Raw genomic sequence first — 19,586 nt, forward strand, 5'->3', positions numbered from 1 at the left:
AACTATACTTAACTGAAACGATACTCACCTCATATGCTCACCTGAAACTATACTCAACTAACAAACTCATCTGAAACTATACTCACCTGATAGCTAGTGACTATCTTCTATACTACAAACACCACAGGAGAGAGCCAGCACTGATTGGAAAGGTTGTTAAATCTCTTTTGATGAACACTTGTTGCCCCTAGGCATCAGGTAAGTACCTTCAGTCGCAATAGGATGCTGATGCAGTGATGACATGGGGAGCCCTGGCCAGTTGCTGTCTATTGCACCCAGTCAAGGTGGAAACGGTTTACCATCACTGTCAGTTGCTGGTCCAAGGCAAGCGGCCAAAACCAGACTTCGTTTTTGAAGCTCATTTCCTGGTGTTGTAGTTCCTGGTTGCTCACTAGCGCCACTACGGATGGCTCCAGTATAGGTGTTTTCATATCCGGTTTCCATGTAAGTCTACGGTACAAATGAGATCAAAATACAAAGTCAATAATTTTTTCTCACAAGAACAAATAATCATAATAGGTGTATTTTATTCGTCTTATGACTGTCCATGGGTCGATTTCATGATTTATTGCGTCATTTGGGCACAGTGCCAATATTTGTTCTGGACCAATGAGGTACAGCTTGCGTCACTTCCGGATTACTGCGGAGGACTGAGCTACAGAAGGGGCTACAGTCTATGGTCACGGTCCGCCTGTGCTAAGTCTGAAAATACAGGCATCCCATTTCGTGGTGATTTAATTATGGCGTGTGCTATTTACAGCTGCACTAGACGACCATAAAATAATCCTCCTCTTAAGTTTTTCGGTAGCCGAGTCATTATTACTGTTTCCTTTAGCCTACTTAACCAAATAATTACTTGGCAGAAAGCGTAGTCAGCTTGCTATATTTGATAGTCCAGTAGTAGCCTATGCTACAACAGTTCGCAACTTCGGCTACCAAGCCATTTGGCTAGCTAGCTAACCTTAACCGGCAAACATTCAATCTGTCAGACGTGTTTGACGGCTTGTCAGTCGTGTACATTCCGTAAATGTCTACCTGGGCCATGCTTCACGCATGTGACAAAGCTAGGCTACTATAATCCCGATTTTGGGATAAACACTTTTTCAGTTTCACGAAGCGAAGTCTCAAGGTTCATTTGCTGAATATACAACACACGATGAAATCACACACAGAATTTAACGAAATTAACCATCTTGGCATTTAGAAAGGATCATGTTTTTAGCATTTAAGAGACCGACAAGCTAGGCATTTAAGACCGTGGTTCTCAGAATCGGTTCTGGGGGCTCCTTGCGTCTATTGGCTTTTCTCCATTGGTTTTGATGATTTACAAGAAAAAAATAATAGCCTAATATAATAATAATTAGAAATTCGATGTAGGCTACATCATTTTTGTCTTCATGCACCAGGTGGAAAACTTGCTGTACAAAGTGCGTTGTCATATTTACACGCCTGCAGATCAGCTATTAAAATACTTGGTAGATTTGTTAATTATTATTCGATAGAAAGTGATTTGCGAACGATCGGTCAGCTAGCGTCACCCAGCAAGTGAACACCACAAACGGCGATGGAGTAGCTAGTAGCAGTTACTGGCTCATTAACTGACTGTGGCGAAAACCTATGACGATAACTTGCTCGGTTAACAGCAGATCTACCAGACAGTTATACGAAAATTAGCCTAGTCAAATCACCAGTAGCCTACACGTCTCTGATTGATTGACCATCAGTGTAGTCAATGTTATTCCCCTGTGGTTCATATTGCTAATTCGTGAGCTAACCACGGATAGCCTACCTAGCTCACTGGCAAGCTGATATGCTAGCTAAGCATATTCGTTTTGCTGAGAAACATGAATTGAAGATAACTGAACATAGCCTAATTGTATTTTTAATGTCATACATATAACGTGATTACATGACACAGTACAGTCACAGATGGAAATTAAACTCCGTAAACATCTGATAATATATTTTAAAACGTAACGGCAGACAGTCAACTAGCCTCGTTCAGGTTGATGGGCTTTTCCGCACCGGACTGTCAATCAAATTCTAAAAATCACAAGACCGCTTAACTCTATGGTTTTGGCTCCAAATCGAGAAAATGGCCGCGCCCGCCATTGAGCTTCAAAATGTGTTTTAGAGACCCACGTAGAGTCAATGGGTGACGTCACAGTAGCTTTGTCCATATTTTTTACAGTCTCTGGTCCAAGGTAGCTACGAAGTTAGCCCAAACTGAAGCGTGAAGTGTTAAGGCTAATCGGGCATAGTTTGCATTTATGGTGAGCAAAACATGAAAACATGTTTGTTGAACATCTCCCACCTGAGCTGATTTCAGTGAAGTTATATAGCAATTGCAGCATCTTTATAAGACACTTATGTGTGCTACTCTGATTCTAATTTTGCATCTGTGAAAGATTCTGTAGGCTTCCTTATGCATTTCCGAAATGTAAAAAACAGCCACCATGAGAGGTTGATCTCTCCTGGAAAAAAAGCGATATCCATTCCAATAGCAATTGGAAACTGAAAGCAAAACGATTTGTCTAACTTAAAAGAGTGTGGAGGCTATGTTGAGTTTTAATGAGTATCTACAGTGAATATGAAACCTTAAATGGCTTTGAGGTCACTTCCAATTCGCTGATACCAATTCACTGATCCATTGTACAGTAAGGATCATTACATTTATCCTCAGTACCTTCTTTTATATTTCAAGGGTGCTGAGTTCATGGACTGTTTTATAAAATTTATCAGGTACTACATTCAGAACAGGCTAAGCACTGACCCAGTTTGGTGCAACATTACTGAAAGTGTAACAGTTATTGTCCCATATTTTCTGAAGAGAGAAAAGGGCTTCCAAAACAGCCTTTGTCATAGACTGAAGGTATTTATTGCTTTTTTCTGATTTGCTGTGTCATGAGGCCTTGATGCCACAGTTTTCTCCTAAGACCCTGTCCTTTCATTTTTAAGTTGGAATTAAAATGTTTATGCCTTAGTACTTTTTTTGAGATTAAAAGATGTATTTGCTCTTCCAGTTGTTTTTGTTAATGTCAGACAAATCGTAGGCTACACTTGTAAGTGGTTCATATACACTCACAGGCCACTTTATTAGGCACACCTGTTTAGTACAGGTTAGGACCCCCTTTTGCCTTCAGAACAGCCTGAATTCTTAGCAGCATGGATTCAACAAGGTGATGGAAACCATCCTTTGGGATTTCGGTCCCTGCTGACTCAATAGCATCACACAGGCCTTGCAGATGTTTTGGCCACACATTCATAGTATGAACCTCCTGTTCAACCTCATCCCAAAGGTGCTATATTGAATTGAGATCTGGGGACCGTGCAAGCCATTGGTGTAAAATGAAGTTCATGGAGATGATCTGTGCTTTGTCACATGGTGCATTGTCCTACTGGAAGTATCCATTTGAAACAGGGTAGATTCACTGGGACCAAATGCTATCTGTTAGTGTTGAATTAAAACTGTTAGAACTAAATTAACACTGGAAATTTTTACTGCCTACAGTGTACATAGCAACCGATAAAATTTTATCAATGATGTGTGTATGTTGTTTATTTGAGCCATTAACTAAACTAACATTAGATTAGCTAGCTATCAATAGCTATATCCTGCAAAGATCACGGCAAGAGCAGAGCGTACAATGCTGAAGGAGGTCAAAAGGAACGCTAGAGTAAAAGCAAAGGACCTGCTGAAATCTCTTGAACTAGCTAAAGTCTCTGTTCATGTGTCTGCTATAAGAAAAACACTAAACAAGAATGGCATTCATGGAAGAACACCATGGAGAAAACCACTGCTCTCCAAAAAAACATTGATTCACATCTCAAGTTTGCAAAAGACCACCTGGATGTTCCATGCTTCTAGGACAATGTTCTGTGGACGGATGAGACAAAAGTTGAACTTTTATTCAGAAATGCACAACGCTATGTTTGGAGAGAAGAAGCACTGCTCACAAACATCAAAACCTCATCCCAACATCATGGTTTGGGGCTGCTTTGCTGCCTCAGGGTCCGAACAGCTTGACTTGTCATTGAGGGAACAAAGAATTCAGAATTGTCAAGAAATTTTACAGGAGAATGTCAGGGTAGCAGTCCATCACCTGAAGCTTAATATAAGTTGTGTGATGCCACAAGACAATGACCCAAAACACATGAGTAAATAAACAACAGAATGGTTAAAACAGAAGAAAATCTATGTTTTGCAATGGCCGAGCACAGACTTAAACCCAATGTATATGTTGTGCTCTGAAGAGGGCTGTTCAGGCAAGCAATCTGAGAAATATCTTGAACTGAAGCAGTTTGCGTAAGGAGGAATGGTCTAAAACGCCTCCTAACCATTGTGTAAGTCTGATTAGTAGCTATAGGAAACATTTGGTGAAAACATTTGAAAGTTCTTGCTGCTAAAGAGGTCCTACCAGTTACTAGATAAAAGGGTTCACATATTTTTCTAGCCTGAACTGTGAATGTTTAGACAGTGTGTTAAAAAAAGACATGAAATATGCAATTGATTGAGTGTTATTAGTTTAAGCAGAATGTGCTTGTCTATTATTGTAACTTAAATGAAGATCAGACCACATTCAATGATTAATTCATGCAGAAATCCAGGTAATTCCAAAGGGTTCAAAAACTTTTTCTTGCAACATTCGCGTTCCCTTTTTCAATGTTATTGTTTTTGCACCCAGGTGATTGGTTCCCAGGTCTGGATGTGAATGTGGAGTTCCTAAAAACAGTGAAAGATTATGAAACATTTATTTTATTAATGGTAACCAAACAATGAAGATCATACAGTTAGATAGAGGAAAACAGCTATTCTTTGTAATGGACAAGCTCACTTGCTTTAAAAATAAATAAATACATAAATAAATCTCCCTCTTCCAGCCCAGGCACTACAATTTTCAGGCCACGCCTTTTCCCCTTTCTTGGATTGCATCTTACCATATCTCCTATATATATATATAGTTGCCATGTTCCCCTCTTATTATGGCTTGTATTGCAATACAGCGGCCATATCTCAATCTGCGTCCTGACATGATACATGTCATTATACAGAAATTATCACAATAAATATGACTATTTTCTTCCTTGTGCAAATATAAGCACATAAACTTTGGAGTATTGCTTTTATTGGCTGGATATAAAATAGCTGTCTGTTAACTATTGTTATGTTTTGATAGTTTTGTGGGTGGCACGGTGGTGCAGTGGGTAGCACTGTTACCTCACAGCAAGAGGGTGTGGGGTTCACATCCTGCATGTTCTCCCTGTGTCTCTGTGGGTTTCCTGGGTGCACAGTCCAGAGACATGCAGGTAGGCTAATTGGAGACTCTAAGTTGCACATCGGTGTGATTGAATTGTGTGGGCCCTGCAATAGATTGGTGTCCTGCCCAGGGTGTATTCCAACCAGGGTGTATCTCAGCCAATGCATGCTGGGATAAGCTCCAGCAGTGTGAAAGCAGCGAAGCAGTCAGCATCCATTAGAAATTATTCAGTCCTTTTCTCATTACATTCTACAACTTCTGTCTTAACAGTGTCTTTTCAATCCAGTATTATTTGTAAGCTAATGTTAAATTATGTAGCAACATTCCAGTGATTGCCGGTTCTAGGTCATTGACTTGTATGGCCTGCTTTGCTTTAATGATATTTTTGAGGCAAGCAATTTGTATGCATTTATTATGCAGCACTACAAGGCAGAATCTAATGCTTGGGTGAGTTATAGTCCACAGATATTCAAGGAACTGTTGATGGCAAAAGCAACTTCAAATAAGGGTGATAAATTAGCCCATGCAGTCTTTCTTGACCTATTTGTCTTTCTCGGGAAGTAATGATGACCTTTTTAACCAGGCACAACTAGTAGATACATATATGACAATTAATATTTTGAACTCATAACTCATCATCAGACACATTAGAATACAAATGACTATGAAATACCTAAACTTTTGACTCATTGTGTGGAATACTAATAGCAAATTTTACTGTTAGCTGTCAAAATAACGATTAATACTATGGACAACATGAGTTAGCAATGTTTGTTTCCCTCCTCTACAGTATTACATAAAAACATTATTTTCTATGTACTATATCCCCCAAATATCAGAGTCGACAGTGGGCAACAGCAATATTATTGAACTACTGTTCCCTAAAGTAACGTATTAGGATATTTAGTTCACTCTTTAAAAAAAACAAATGTGTTTATGTTTTATTTTATTAATGGAATTTAAACAGTAAATATTATAAATGTGGAGATGCAATGGGAGTTGCAAGCTCACTTCTAAAATCTTACCATACCCCCTCCCCCCCCCCCCCACCAACATTCAGTTAGACAGGGTAGTGCTTTTCATGGATGTTGAGTTACTGAAAACAGATCATGGAGCCTTGGAGAAACGAAAATGATTTATTGTATAACCTTTTTAGAGGAGTGCTGTTTTTTGTTGTTGCCCTCATGAAGGCTACTCCTTCTTCCATACTTTATATCTGTGCACAATCAGAGAAAAGCTATTTTTACACATTGTTAACCTTAATGAGAAATGTATTGTGACCCTTTCATAATGTCTGCAGCGCTACAGACCAAGGCTTGTATTAAGCAAACTGCAGTGATCTTGAGAGGTATAAAGAGAGTTGGCCGCTAAGGCCTTGAACGAATGCAGACAGCGTCTTCCTGAGTATTTGTACCAACTCCATTTCCACTGATCTAATAATGCTGACGTTAGTTGCACAGAGGCCACATTTCTCCACTGCACGGCTGTGGTTGAGTCCTTTAAAATGGCATCTTTTGTCCCGTCATCTCCCTGTCATCTGGCGAAGGATAAGCAGCTCCTATGATGAGAAACCTCAAAATTATTTCAAAAACAAAGGAAGGCAATTTCATTAAACACGAGTGAATTTGTTATCACACATTTAATTTATTTATGTAAAGTAATCGTTATAAAGAACTATCAACAAGTGAAGTTAAAGTTGTTAGTTGGAACATATTGGAGATGAAACATATGCTCTTTGGTGTCTTTATTGCTCATGGATGGTGTGCCCTTAAAATGATACTGTAGTGGTCAAGGATTCTGATGAATGCTTCCTTCTGTTCTTGTTCCCATGTGTTTTAATTTTTTTATTTCCTTATGATATATCCATAAGCAATAAAAGACAGGAAGCAATGTAAGGTCACAAGAACACAAACTTAAAGGAATTCAAATGGAAGCTAACAGATGATGTGAGACCCCTTGGGGAAAAAAAGAAAAAAAATTCACGAGGCCTTGCAACCTGTCTGAGCCAGTTTGTTTATTCCGAGGTCTGTTTGGACAGTTGGCCTGGTGCCACTGAAGACGGCATATGGTCAAGAAGAGGGCCATTTAATTTTCAATTTCTTAATATGGCTGTTTTTTCTTATAGACCCAATTCCATTAAGTATTCTAAATATGTTAACACTGACGTGACTGCATTTCTCTGTTCAACAGCGGTCCTCTCATTTCCTGGTCATTGTCATTTTGTATTTGATTTGCGGTTTTGTATGCAAAAAGGTACGTGCTTTACACATGAAATGACTGGAAATTGCATTTTTACTATCTGCAGATGATATAACTAACACCCATAATGGTACAATGTGCATAATGACCTGCTTTATAAGACATAATGCAAAAGACTAAAGCTAAATTAAAAACAATACCAAGCAGTGTGCTCCATGATTCTTGTAAAATACAAAACAGACCACTCAGTAATACTAAAACATGACATCCCACACCATATCCAAGCATACACTACATGGCCAAAAGTATGTGGACACATGAAAATCCAATATCTCATCCAAAATTATAGGCATTAATATGGAGTTGGTCCACCGTTTCTGCTATAACAACCTCCACTCTTGTGGGAAGGCTGCATACTAGAATTTGGAGCATTGCTGCAGAGATTTGCTTCCATTCAGCCAGAAGAGCATTAGTGAGGTTGAGCATTGATGGGGTGATTATGTTCGCCGTTGGCCTTCCAATTGATCCCAAAGATGTTGGATGGGATTGAGGTCAGGGATCTGTTTAGGCCAGTCAAGTTCCTTCACACTGTTCTTGACAAAAGCATTTCTATATAGACCTCGCTGTGTACCTGGGGGCATTGTCATGCTGAAACAGGAAAGGGCCTTCCCAAAACTGTTGGGGTAGCACAGAATTGTCTAGAATGTGATTGTATGATGTAGCATTCAGATTTGATTCACTGGAACCAAGGGGTGTTCAGATAGTTTTGGTCCTATAGTTTATCTCACCACAGGCAGACATTGATTTATTTAAATACCTATATGACTCCCACTCACCACAGGTTGTCCACAAATAATTATGGTATCTTAAAAAGTTCTAAAGGATATGAAGGAGCCCTGATTTGTCTGGAAATAACCATTATCCTTCCTTAACTGTGCATTTAATCTCTCAAGAGGGACATAAAAAAATATCACTATACCAGTGATTTTTTGACAGTTAGTCTTTGCTCCAGTTTAGCAAAATGGACTTTCAGGCCATGACAATGAAGGAGAAGAATTGCATCTCCCATCATCCCCATAAGAAAGAACCATAGGTTATTTTTCCCCCAAAAAAATAAAATGAATGGATAGAGCTAAAATAAGTGTATGAGTGTGCCTTTTTCCTATTTGCACTGAAATATTGCTGAGAATTGCAAGTTCATGTTATTGAATATTACAGTTCTGTGGATCCACTGCATTATATTACATTGGATTTCCCTGGTTTTCTTCCACACAAGGATGTTACCAACATCTAGCATGGCACTTGTCCAGGATTTAATATCAGGGTTTCCCACTTATAAAGCTTCAAAATCAAATTGTAAAAGAAATAAAAACATTACTTTATAACTGGAAAATAAAGTTATGAATCTTATGAATACAATTCCCTACTTCAACACCTTTAGTAATGACAAGAATTTGAATGGTCTCAGCAAGTGGTTAGAATACTACTGCAGAAGGGGCAATCTAGCCAGTTTAAATGAGAGCGAGTGCATGCAATTTGTGAGAACAGAGACTTGAGGTGCATGGTAAATAATTTGCATCAACTTGATGACATTTCCCCCTAACCCAAAACAATGAAGAATCTTAAACAAACAATCAAGCTCTACTCGCTCAAATGCCTTCTCCATATTTAATGACATAATGATCACTCTGTGCAGCGATTGATCACAGTACTGAATGATGCTGAGAAGGCGTATAATAGCAAAGCATAGCAGGAAATCAGTAAAATAGATCTGGTCTTAAGGCACCATGCGGTGGTGCATGAATGAGCCTCATGGCCTAGTATCAAATCCAGACGGTGCCAGTTGTGGTCAGTAGTGTCGCAGGACACTGGGTAGTTAGAAATTGTGTTGACCAGGGTATGGAATGGTTCAATTGGTTAAGGGTCCATGTTCATCACTATCTAGTGGTCCCCACTGGTCGATTGGCCACCTGTGGACTCCATGCCAAAGCCACATAAGAAAGGCCTTTCTCCGGATCCACTCTATGCAAGCTAAGCTGTAGCTAAGCTAAGCAGTGTTAAAAGAAACTGCTGGCAAGACCACATGTTTCAGAGCAGACCTGCACACCTGCTTGCAGTACTTTTGTCAAACATGTTGGATGTTCCTTCAGCAAAGTTCAAGCTGCTAAGCTATGGAATACCTTAACTTATGTCATTAGAACTGCCCAAAGGCACACAGGTTTTTAATATTGTTTTAGGACAATATTTTAGACTTTCTTTTTGTAAACTCATATTTAATTAAATTATATTGTCCCTTTTATGCATTGCATGTCTTAAACTTAATTTTGTTTTTGTGGTCTCTGTATCTGTACACTGTATTAGCTTGTCAATTGCTGCTCTAATAACTTTTTTTTGAAAGTGCTGTAAGCACACTGCACAAAGTGCTGTATATACAAAGATTAGGGACATGCTAGCCTTTCAATTAATTGTTTCAGCAAATGCAATTTGTGTTACATATGACAGAGAGAACTCCAACTGGTTAGATATATGAAAACATTGATTGGTTTTCATAACCATTTTCTTTCAGTACATTGACAATCCCATATTCTTCGGACATGTTTGATCCCTTTCTCCATTGCTGTCCTTGGTAGTTTTTTTTTGTAGCGCAGCCAGGATACACTAATGGCACATTTTATACCTCTGTTTACAGGAGAATTTCAAAAGGACAGTAGAAGAAAAGGATGGATTAGATGAAAGTAAGTGGATGGAAGTTAATCTCTTGAAATAACAATGATATAGTTACGGTATATGATTTGCATTCTGGATGTTGTCTTTTAAACGTGTTCCTGTTCGACGAGATGAAGTTTGGAGTGTGCACCTTCCGTTCGATCCCCACTCACCCTTTCCTTTTTACTCGTTGAATAATGATTATAAGCAAGGTCATTTGATCTTCTAATTCAATAGACCACAATTAAATATTCATTCATACCGGTGTCAGTGCCGTGGCAGCTCTCCTGGGAATGTGTGCCGAGAAGACAAAGGCTGTGTTCTTGATCATACAAGCCCCTGAGTCTGTTTGAAAGAAATGTTGCACAATTATGGAGCGTTAAATAGCCCATTTCTGATTTTTAAAAGGAAACAAAGTGCTTGTTTTTGGTGGTGGCTTTAGTTTTGTATATGATCGAGGTGCCCCTGATTTTTTATTTCGTCTTTCTCGTGGTGAGAGAAAAAACATTCAGTCCTTTGAGGCAGGAGTCTGTGTTGCCCTTCAGGGTGAGTGACCACATTTAAGGTGTAGATACATGTTAAGGGCTTGTTAGAAGTATATAAAGTATTCTACAACCTGGGAAGGCTTTAAATGAGAATGCTTTGTTTAAAATAATTGAAGAACCAAGGTTTTTTTGTAATTTGCCAAGAGCATGAATTCTATTGGATGAGAATGTTGTGAAAACTTATTGGTTGTGAGAAATCAATCCATGCTTGCGGGCTCAGGTGATGGACTGTCAGGAGGAGCTCATACGGGTGTGTAGGGTCAGGGGATTATCTAGAGATCATAAAGGTGTGTAGGAAGATGCGATTATCTGTAAGGAGGAGCTTAAACAGGTGGGTCAGGTCAAGTGACTATATGTAAGGAAGAGTGTATACAAGTGTTTGAGGTCACGTGATTATCTCTTAGGAAGAGCTTATACAGGTGTATAAGGTCAGATGTCTATATGTAAGGAAGAGCTTATACAGGTGTGTAAGCAAGGTCAAATGACTATCTGTAAGGAAGAGCGTATACAGGTGTGTAAGGTCATGTGATTATACATAAGGAAGAGCTTATACAGGTGTGTAAGGTCACGTGATTATCTGTAAGGAAGAGCTTATACAGGTGTGTAAGGTCAGGTGACTATATGTAAGGAAGAGCTTATAGAGGTGCGTAAGGTCAGGTGACTATATGTAAGGAAGAGCTCATACAGGTATACATGGTCAAATGATTATCTGTAATGAGGAGATCATACAAGCATGCAGGGTCAGGGGATGGACTGTAGGATTGGATCCCATCAGTTTGGAAACTTGACTCTGATTAAATGTGTATACTATATAAGCATACCTATTTAAGAAACATAGTACATGTATACTATACACAACTACCGTTCGCTAGATGACTAATTTACCAAAAAATATGCTACCTAGTCCTTAAGTTATCTATCATCTATTTTGCACAGTTGTGTACTTTGTTGACCACACAGAAAACACACAACTGAAAGAGGTCCCAGAAATATGAAACAGACAATTATCGTAACAGCTTTAGCATCTAACTCCCATTTGATTTATACGTGGCCTTTATCCTTCAGTAATTTGCTCTCAGATCTCACAAATGTTAAGACAACATAAAGAAACGAAGCACTGAAGTGCACTCAGAGATTTCTACCACCTTGTATTAATACTGTAACTCAGGAGTCTCCAACTCCAGACCTAGAGGACCACAGGGTCTGTTGGTTTTTGTTGTTCATCAGCACTTAATTGATTAGCTAAAGAAGTTAATTACACAGCTAACACACCTCACTTGGTTTCTTGGGTCTAAATTGGTTGCTGATATTGAACGTGAAAACAAAAAACCACCAGCCTATGTGGCCATCCAAGACCAGGGCTGGTAACCCCTGATCTACCTCAGTATAACTCACATTTATAAAATGCCAAGAGCATTGTATAGCAAGAGATTTAACTTCAAACTACTTCTGACGGTCTACTTCAGCCTTTTAGACACTATTTAATTCATAGAAAAAGCTCTACTTGTGATGTTTCAGTGTAACATTTTTGAGTCAGCTTTTATGGTTGTCAAACACAAATTACATGAGGCTGTGTTCTGTCTAAACACCAGACCACAGCTATAATTGCTGCCTCAAAAAGTTAATTCCCTACAGATTATTTTATTTTATTTTTAATTTAGGCTATTGCCATTATATTATTGCTCTGCGGCAAGTATCTGAAAGTGCTGGGGGGACACTGGGGGAGGTGGAAATTTGCACATGAATATTGTCTGTGAATGAAGAGTGTGGGCTACAGAGGAAGGCCCGATCCATAAACGTTAGCAGAGAGGGCCGGACATAGAATTTGCATTCCATACTGAATTTTATTGCACGACTGCACTCAGTTTTTCTTATCTGGTGGGTTGTACATCTTATTTCATTATTTAAATAAAGTAAGGTGAGAGCTTGAGGTGTATTCTGCCATATGGTGTTCTTATTTAAGAATATCCAAGGTAGCTTACTGTTATGCTTATCTGTTTCCTGTAGGGAGAGCTTTATTAGATTATTTTCTTGACTCGTTAGTGCTATTTGTCCTGCACCCAAACTAGATTGCTAGCTATCGGACTAACAACAGCTCTTTGCTGTTGGTCTAATTATCTTAGAGTAGGTTAGCTCCCACTCAGCTAAATGAAAACATAACATAAACATGGCTAGCAACCTATGTTGGTTATTATTTTTATTATGCATTTATAGATTTGTAACATTAGATTCTAACCAGCTTGCTAGCTGGGTTTTAAATTTCACAAGCTAACTTGTCAGTTACCGTACTCATGGGTTCGTGCACTGGATAGGTTGCTGATCTCATACACCACTTCTCATCAGGAGCAACGTTTGAACTTTTGTTCATCGTCTGAAATTTCAAATGTGTTACTGTGTCACAATGCAATTTTAGTATTATTATTATTATTATTATCATTATTATTATTATTATTATTATAGCAGTAATCTCCTTTAAAATAAATATAACTTGCAATGAAACATTTTGTTAATGAGTTATTTTTGTTTCAATAAAATATTAGTAAAAGTTTGCATTCTGTGAAAATGACTGACATTCTAGAATTCTACTGGGTTCTAAAAGATTAATTATTATTAAAGAGTTTTATTGTGGCTACTTACAAATGCAAGAAGTTAAGTGTTAGACAGGATATGCGTCCATTTAATTGTGTTGGTTATATAACCAACTTCATGCAAAGGTTAGGAATCAAGTATTTGTCTCCCACCTGATGAAATTGGCGGTGGCAACACTGCATCATTGGTGGGGGGACAACATGTTTGTTTTTTTTCTGTGTTTGATGTGCGCAGTGTCTGAAGATGGAAAATGTAACTGTGAGAGCTTTGGGCCATAAGGCATTTTGTTGCTCAGCTTAGAAAATGCAGTGTGTGAATATGCTCCATGAATTGACACCAATTGAATCAAGGCTGCTTTTGCCCCCGCCAGCGTATATTTTAGTGCACAGAAAAATCCAGCCCTGCGTGAACCCCGTTTATTCTTGGCGCTTCTGCGTAAGAAAGCATATCTTGCACCGTGCCATTATATTATTGCTCTGCGGCAAGTATCTGAAAGTGCTGGGGGGACACTGGGGGAGGTGGAAATTTGCACATGAATATTGTCTGTGAATGAAGAGTGTGGGCTACAGAGGAAGGCCCGATCCATAAACGTTAGCAGAGAGGCCTGGGCATCAGGCGTAGAATTTGCATGGATTTCATACTGAATTTTATCGTGCGACTCCACCCAGTTATCTTTATATGGTGGGATTGTACATCTTATTTCATTATTTGAATAATGAAATCAGACGTACACGTGGAATTAGCAGTAAAACACTGCTAAATAACTGTAGTTAAACATAAGAATACATAACGGCAGAAAGCGAGTAAAAAAGAAGAATCGTCTGAATGCTAGGTTGCTCTTGGCGGGGGTGCAGGCAAGAGTACACCTATTGTTAGGACCTGTCAGCAGTACTGTATCCAGCAAAACGAAATATGTTGTAAGCTGTGACCGGATGGCTCTAGGTAAACGGTGTGGACACATAAGACATTCATCCTCGTGTGCAAGAAAATATACCCGGTACCTAAAAACATGCTCACAGTCCATCGCTCTGTTCATGAGGTCTTCCAACAGGGCTAGTGCAGCACGGTCCTTTGAATGTCAGTATGCTCACACAAAGGTTTTTTATAGTCACGTCTATAGTGAGTTAATATTTCACAACTGTAAAGCAATTTGCATATTGTTTCTTCTAGTTGCTAGTGCTGTCATGTGCCATTGATTTCAAACACGTTTTTAGGCCTACTTTTGTCGTGTAGCTGTACACCCTCTGCGTCTCATGTCACATACAGATTTTGACCTTACCAACGAACAAATTAAGAAAAGAAAAAAAAAAAACGATGAATGCTGAAATGTTTGTGGGAAAGTTCATGAGCACAGTTAACAATCATATTTGTTTGTATGGATGTTTCATGAATGAAGCCCAAAGCCCTCATCCTTGATTTACATTATTTAATTATTTTCCGATTGCTTTTACAATTCAACTGAAATAAATACTTTTAATGCCAACTAACCAGTCAAGTGTTGGTTACAGTGACTTTCAAACACTTAACTGTGCCAATGATGGAGTCCACACTTTGTACTCTGTGCTCTTTTGTAGGTAAGTGTATAGGAAACTTGACATTGGCTGGTTTCATAGTGAATTCTGGGATCTGTAGGCAGAAAGGACCATGGAATGTGAATTTTTCTCACAGTTTCACCCAATTTTAAGAAATATCATTATTTCAGTAAAAAAAAACAAACAAAGGAAAAACATTGCAGGTTACATGCTGGCCAATGCCAAGTAAAGCCTCATCTGTACCAAGGGATAAATCCAGGTAACACATGAAACCAGAAATAATGGCAGAAACGTCCGAACCCCAGGATAATGCCGGGTAATGCATGGCTTGAAACCTTAGCGACCTCTGCGTAAAATCACACACCAAAAAAAAAAAAGGAAACATTTAAATTGCATTATTATTAAGCACAGTTAATTTGGGACCCCAAGTCCTCCCGTTAAGGGTTTCCCTGTGATCCCTCATTTTCACCAACAAGTAATTAATGTGGAAAGCCAGAATTTTCTGCAAATTCCTATGAGATGGGGCCAGCCAAATCTAGTAAATCCAAGTAGTTGAATTAGTATTCAGGCAGGTATTCCGGTTATAAGTCGGATTTCCCAGTGGGACCAAGTAGTAGATTGGGTAGACAGACAGCGCTCATCCTTGATTATGTGAGCAGAATTTTTCTGTATTGCCACAGCACAGCAAAAGCCATTCCTTAGGCAGCAAATCAGTTTCTGTGACCTGCTAAATGGATGCGACTACAGTGTAATTCTTTAACCCTGTACATCAGAGGGAACGAAAAAAAAAAAAAAACACATATATTCCAGATTGGAATGATTGCGAGTCATTACATATGTGCAGTTTCTCTATGAGTTAATAACCATTTGCCGGCAAATTATACATACCCTCTGATTCAACTGCAGTAAACAATTGCTTTAATGCAGGAAAGTCATGTCTTTGTTTAGCTAATTAACCAATTCTCAGAGCCCATCTGTTTTTCAAACTAAAATGGTAAAGAGTAAAGAGTTTGTGCTTTTAGATAGAAAAAAAAAAAAATTGTGAATATAAATTGTGAATTAAATAATAGTCTGGGAAGAGGAAATGGCTCTAATTGGGCAATGCTTTGTTGCTCTATGGTTCTATAGCTGTAATGTTGAACTGTGAGTACATTTTCATTTTTCATGTTTGCATTGATATTTGGAGGTCTTTACCTCACCTTTCCTGCTGGATTCTTTTAAACTCAGAATAATGATTTATTATACACCACCATCACACACACACACACACACACATATATACACACACACTCACTCACATATAGTATGTGTGTGTGTGTGTGTGTGTGTGTGTGTGTTTTTAAACAGCAACATTATGACTGTTTTAATAAATAAATGCTTGCACATTTAAGGTGAATTGGTCTTGGTTAGCATGTGCCCTCACCTACGCTCACACATTCACACACAATAAAACTTTTATTTCTGAATACCATATGTGGTCCTAACTACAGGTGCAACAAATGCTAGTGCTGAAACTGATATAACACACCCCTAAATTACTCGTATACATATAACGTACCATTTATTGGACAGGTAGAGTTATTCAACCACAGTGTGCACAAAACACAGGCCTTCATTTTTACCAAGTGCAGTATCTCCCAATGATGTCTGTTATTTACATACGAATACGTTGATCTGTGATTTACATTTTAGTGGTTCTAACATACTCAGGACTTTTCACACAGGGACTGTATGAAATTATTAAGTCTGGACTTTTGGTTAGTTCAGTACATATACAGTGAGCTCCATAGTGTTAGAGACATTTTTTATTCTTGATTTGGCTCTGTACTCATCAATTTTAGATTTTAAATCAAATGTGATTAGAATGCTGATTCTCAGCTTTTATAAAAGGGTATTATTATACATTTTGGTTTCACCTTGTAGGATTCACAGCACTTTTTATGTTCGGGACAAATGGCTTCACAGGTGGTTCTGATTAGTCAGGTATGCTTCCTTAGTGCAGGTATGCAAACTTTCAGAAACTAGTCTTGATTCTAGGCTTGTGATTGCCTTTGGAGTCTGTTTTTGGCATTTGTGAAGATGAGGACCAGAGTTGGGCTAATGAATGTCAAGGAAGACATCATGAGGCTGTGAAATAAGAAATAAATATGGTGAGAGACATCGACCAACTATCAGGCTTACCAAAATCAACTGTTCAGAACTTCATTTAAGAAGAAAGAGCATTGGTGAGCGCAGTAATCGCAAAGGGCCTGGTACAAACCAAAGTATGAAATACAGACCCAAATCAAGAAAAACATTTGGCTTTGACATACAGTCCATGGGTGCCTGATCGACCAGCAGGGGTCACAATAGATAATGACTAAACACAGACCCGTAACTAAATAAACCTTCCCATATCCTGCTCGACTCCAATTGCACATTCTCCATGGAGCTACTGGCCACAGTTGGCACTGGCACGGTCCGGTTTTGATGAGAGACCATTGGGCTCAGCTATGACCCACAGAGTGATGCTTTAACAGGATGAGCCACTCACCAACCACAAATGCAGAATTCTTAAGGGAAAGAAATTCTTATATCCTGCTGAGCATGTCCTGGAATTTGTATATAAGACCCCTGAGTTTCCTCTGCTTGGGAACCTCATCCTCAGGCTATAGGTTAGGTTTGTTGAAGTGAAAGTGATCAATGGGTAAAATGTTATCTGTATCTGTGGTGGGTCATCCGCATAAAATCTGGGACTGGGTTTTTCAGTCCATTTCCATAACATTATCATACTCCAGGCCCAGACCTAGTAGGCACATGGAAAAGATTATTGTCACCCACTAACCAAGGTCTATAAAACCATATTAACATTTCCATGCATCATTGCCAAGCCGTAACTAAGCTGCTCTGTGTATTTTGCTAGCTGCTTTACTTCTGGTCGGACTCCGGCATGCAGATATGCCCCCTTCTGTCCCAACCCCGCTGCTTACCCGGACAACGTATTTTTGGGCTGTGGGAGGCAGAGGGCGTGGCACAGAGAAGGCCATGCAAAAACAGGCAAGATAAATGGTGACACAGATGGAGAGTACGGACAATACATCATCCCAAATAAAATCTCCAGATTATTATCAGCTCTACATTTTAAGAAATATAGGTCTTCACTAGTGGATATATTGTTACGTTATATTGTTAAGTAGAAATGTAATAATAATAATAATAATAATAATAATAATAATAATAATAATAATAAGATGAACTGTTGTGGTGACCTCACCAACAAATGCAATTGTGACTGAGGAAAGTTGCTATTGTGTAGCCTCTTTTATTCAATGAGAGCTAATTTTTTTTCAGAAGAGCGAGCACTCAAGGTTATAAGACAAGGTCACAGCAGTATGAAACGGCTTAGATTTTCATTTAAGCGAATATTTTTTGGTTTTGGAATAGAATGTGATTTGCCAAAAAAGAAAAAAAAAAAAAGGGGGAGATGGTGTTTGCGACAAAGTGGAAGGAATTATCGTCGTGCTGCAGAGGCACGGGAGATTTTCGACGAACGCCCCTGTACCACTTTAAGAAAACTGCGGATCTTGAGCTTTGACATTATGTTCGGTAATTAGGAGTCCTCTGTGTCCTGCCATTCCTTGTATCTTATTAAACAGAGCTCAGCAATCTCTGGGAAGGTAATTCTGTGCTCCGCGCTCACCGGCTGCAGCGTTGACACCTTATGTTCCGTGATTGGCGGCAATCTCGGGGGACCCGCGGAATTTATTCAACACGAGGTCCCGCGGTTGGCGGAGACGTGTCTCTTCCCGGCTGCCACACATCCACAGATTTGCCGCAGCGCAGCTTTTCTGAATGCACAAGTAATGCCATATGATTGAGGAAGGGGGGGAAAAAAATCTCATTTTGGCCCAGTATAGAGGACAGTCTCAATCTTACCAGATCACTATTACACTATACTTAAAAAAAAACTGATTCAAATGTTTGTTTAGGATTGCCGGAGATACCCAATGTCTGGTATAGTTTGTTAAGCTGTAAAACATTTATGTAAAATATTCCCATGAAAAGATAATTCCCCTTTCCAGACTACGCAGGGAATAATAATGTTTACGTACAAGTTATTGCAAAGTGCATTGGGGTTACAGGAAGTCATATTAAAGTAATGTCTCAGAATGAAAGGTGTTGATAATAGACATGTTAACAGAGATGATAAAATGAGATTAGCTAAGACATATTGGGGATTGGGAAACTGCTCATTATTAATATGCTCCATGCTCTGGGAGCAAAGCATGCTAAATTGTCTTTGCCAGGGGAATAAGGGTTCATACATTAGCATGAATGGGAAATGGTAATGAGATATGGGAGCATTGTGGTTAGAGGTTCTGGCGGTCATGTGTATTTACAAGAAACCCTCCCTACCTCTCCCCCCTTCCCCCCCATCCACACATACACACACACACGCACAAACAAAACAATAAATAAATAAATAACAGCCCTATTAACTATGATGGTAAAGCTGAAGGATAATCTTTGTTGGTATGTGAATATGCATTCAATAACACAGAACTGAAGCAAAACTCAAGTGTGATGTCATAGCGTGGGCTTTGCATTACATTATATGATAACTATAATACCACAATAAGTATGTATTGAATGGTAAATCAGAACTGGATAGGCAAACACAGTAAGGGATGATATTATTGTACTATGGTATAAATAAGTAGTATTATGTATGTTAAGGGTGATAGGGTAAGCATGGCCAATAGTTAACTAGGAGGGCA

This window comes from Anguilla anguilla, chromosome 1, assembly GCF_013347855.1.
Source record: "Anguilla anguilla isolate fAngAng1 chromosome 1, fAngAng1.pri, whole genome shotgun sequence".
NCBI lineage: Eukaryota > Metazoa > Chordata > Actinopteri > Anguilliformes > Anguillidae > Anguilla > Anguilla anguilla.